Genomic DNA, 4,095 nt, shown 5'->3' on the forward strand with positions numbered 1-4,095 from the left:
GACCGACGAGTGAAGCAGCGCGATGAGGAGCCCAGTAGTGGTGCTGCCCATCCAGGCCACAAGACGGCGAAATGGTACTGCTCTACGAAAAGTTGACCTCTATGTCGAAAGGATGACACTGAGTTCATGAGAGAAGAGAGAAGAAGAGCCATGGCTCGTTTCCTGATATAGTCTAAAGGGTAAATTCTAATTTGCGCTAATCTCGCTAAAGTCTAGTCTTATGCACATAGATGTTAAACGACTGTGGAATAAAGCCCAAATCTAAGAGACAAAGTTATGGGCTTGGGTTGTCATACATGTGCAAGGAGGTTATATTCCACTCAAATAATATCAAACTACAAAGTTGAATTCATGATGGGATTATATTGTCAAACTGTTCCCAAGGTCAAGAATGAAATTTGGTACTGTGTTAACCATTAAAACCAACATAGAGCACAAATCCTAAAAGCTACGGGTACATCCACATCACTTGAGCACACGTGTCAGCAGGTCTATTAATTATGGCTGCAAAGGCAGTGGCGATGTGCAAATATGTGCATGTGTTCAGAATTATCAGTTACACTTTTTAAAACTGGCACATTCATGATCAAATTCAGATTTCCATTAATATTCATTTCATTGTAGAGATTTTGACATTCATTCAAGGAGCTTCATCAGTTATTCTGGTTGACTTGAGGACTCAGACATTGAAACTTCTTTGGGTCACTAACACCCTCATATGACATGAGCCTTCATCACCACAGGGCACCCATATGAGAGTTGTCAGGAATTGAATAAATAAAATGCAGTTGATGTGAAACCGCCAGGAAATGGGTGGAAATATGGTCTGATTGCCTAAATGATTTAAGGTACTTTGTCAGAAGGCACCAAAACTGACAGCCCTTGAAATGTCACAGCATTTGTCATAGCAAGTGATATGACGCAACAATAGTCCAGTTTGAATGAGTCACTTGGCATATTTCTCATGTATGTAGCCCTTTAAAAAAAAAAACATTCCTCACCTCAAGCAAGTGCTTCTTGTAGCTGTGGATTAAACCTGTGCAACACTGAGGAGGTTTTGGATCTTTCTTCCTTACAGAACTGCTTCAGCTTATCCATTACCTTAGGAAATCTGGTGTGAATGGGCCTCATGAGGTCAGTCCACAATATTTTAATTTAGTTAAGGACTAGGTTTTGAACTGACCAGTCCGAAAGGCACATTTTGTGTCTGTAGTAGAGTGGTTTTTGAGCTTCTTCTGAGCTTCAGCTTGCAGACAGGATATATTTATAAACTTGGGAATTCATTGTCTCCTCCAAAGTGGCAAGCACTTGGGGTCCAGAGACAGCAGTAAGGCCTTAAATCTGTATTGTCACTGGCCTGAGAAACAAAACATACATCTTTTAACCAATAGATCTTATCAGGAAAACTCAGTTTGAGAAGCAGTAAATAAAACCTTTGTAAAAGTTTCTGTTATTGCCTACAGTATGACATCTACACACTGTATCCTATGTCATTACATTGTTTCTGCATCACTAGCTCTGCACCGCTGCCTAATAAACAAATTTCTTGCTTTTCATATTTCCACTCACAGAGCCTACATTCTCCAGGGCCTCAAGCAGCTCATGTGCATCTCCCAGGCTGTCCAGCTCATCGAACAGGCTCATGTCGGTGTAACGACAAGAATACAGCACACAACATGAGCCAGAAGCAGCAGAGTAGCCCCAAATCATCATTCTCCCTCCACAGTACTTCACAGCTGAGATGATGTTTTCATGATGTACGCTGTTCTCTTTTTATGGCATTCACAGTGTATTGTGCTCTTTTATTAGTCCGCAAGACCATTTTCGAGGTAGTGTTGTGGAGTATCAAGGTAGTCTTTGGGAAACTTCAGACATGCCACAATGTTATTTTTGGAGAGTAATGACTTCCTTTATGATGTCCTGCCATGGACTCCATGCCTATTCAGTGTTTTGCGTATGGTTGACTCATTAAAAGAGATGTTTTCTAGCTCCAGCGAATCCTTCAAGCCTTTAGCTGTTACTCATGGGTTCTTTGTTACCTCAATGACAATTCTGCACTGTGCCTTTGGGGGGATATTGGCTGGGTGCCCACTTCCATAGAAAGTAGCCACAGTACCAAATTGTCTCCATTTAAAAACAATATGTCTAAATGTGGTCTGATGACTATCTAATGTGTTTGGGACTACTCTGTAACCCTTGCCCTCTACAGCTGAGGCTGCTCATGAATGGCACACTGACACTGTTTGAGCTTTTTTATTAGTCATGGTCTTTCTAAAACACATCTACATTCTTGTCTCATTGACTGGACTCCAAGGTTGCTAACACCTGATCCACTGATCCACACTAGTCTTCTGACATCAGAAGACTAGTGTTGCCGTTACTTTCTGTATATTTAATGGGTATGTTTAAATAAAGACATGAAAGATCATGACTGGCTTTTCTCAACAGGCTATGGTCAATTTAGGCAGAAAACCAGGAAACAGCAACTAGTCTCATTACTTTTACTTGCAGCTGTATGTGTGTTTGACTGTTTGTGACTTCAAATACCACGGTCACAGTAGTAAGTAACATTGTGTGCTAAAAATCAGTAGCAAGTGTGCTGGGCCTAATCCTTCATGGACATTTCAGGCCGTAGTGAGATTAACCTGAGGTGGTCTGGTTGATTCCCTGCTGGATTGGTTCGGCTACATTCTGAAAGAACAACTCCCAAGTCTGTCGTAACTTACTGCAGCAAAGCAAAGACTAACAGAGAGGTCACCCATCTGTCAGAAGTCTGCTGTCTATAACACAAAACCTGAACAACTAATGTAAACAATCTTATTTCCAACCTTCAATATCCAGTATTTTCCTTTATTTCCATTTATTCCAAATTGGACAGTGTAGTTATGCACCTTATTCAAGTTCAATGTTACAATGCTTCAAAGTCAATGTCAAACGCTCTTGACTGATCTCATAAAAAAATTGTCTGCCTAACATCACGTGTTCAGGTTATAATGATAATGCAGACACGTCTGATTGGAGTGGTGTGGTAATGGCATGGATGGTGTATTTAGTCTGTGGACATTTCAGGGCTTGTCGTATTGATTGCATGTAAAGCCCTTCAGATCCAGACATGGACAGCAGATTAACAGGTTAACCTGACATGTTGGCTGCACGGTTTAACAAAAACGTTTGGCCAAATAGATTAGGGGCTTTGGTCCCAGTCCTGTTATGTGGAAGCTCTTGCATTATGGCTCATCTTTTATCTGAAGCATGAGATCTTTGTTTATGCTCACTTAAACTTTTTTCAAATTCAAATCATAATGACATTTACTCACTTGTGTTTGTCTAAACCTCACAGTAATGAAACAGACAGTTTGTATTACTGTGATCCTTTTAGACAAATATCTGAGAATTTTTATTAGGATTATTACTGAAGTTTTAAGGTGTTTTTTTTAAAGCAAAAACCTTTAAAATCTCGTGTCAGTTTTTTATTTTAACCAGCTAAATAAAATTTATAGGAATGCATAATTTCACAAATTTATTATCATGTTATGATATGATTTCATATGATGTTATTTCATGTCACCTACATATTTACAAGATGTTTGCTTATTTATCAGCCAACAGATTACTGAGAAAAAAGCAAGCTCACCAATTTCAAAACAGCGAGAAGCCTCATGCGCCCTGACATTTTTCAGATTGCATTGCTATAGAAGTTGTGAAATTCCCTTTCTCTTCACAGTAAGTGTTTTAAATAGCTTTAATAAGAAAAGGCTAGAAAACAAAATTCTCTTTCAATATGTGTATTAACACATATCTACAGTAAGTCTGACTGCTACTCACAGCCCCACCCCCTTTTACATAAAAATAACAACAGCATGACACTGAATAAGTCCTACAAAATGACCATAAGGTTTCTTTTTATTAAGACTCAAAGCTTTAATGGTGTAAAAAAGCCTTTTTTTTTTACACAGTATCAGTGTGTATGAATTTTCTTCATGACAATAAACTGATTTATGGACAAACTTCTATAAAACTCTCATGCTTCTCAGTAATCACAATTTCTGTGATTTCAAAAATGCTTTGTTTTGTAAGTTTTGATTCTTGGCCTCT

This window comes from Mastacembelus armatus, chromosome 4, assembly GCF_900324485.2.
Source record: "Mastacembelus armatus chromosome 4, fMasArm1.2, whole genome shotgun sequence".
Lineage (NCBI taxonomy): Eukaryota > Metazoa > Chordata > Actinopteri > Synbranchiformes > Mastacembelidae > Mastacembelus > Mastacembelus armatus.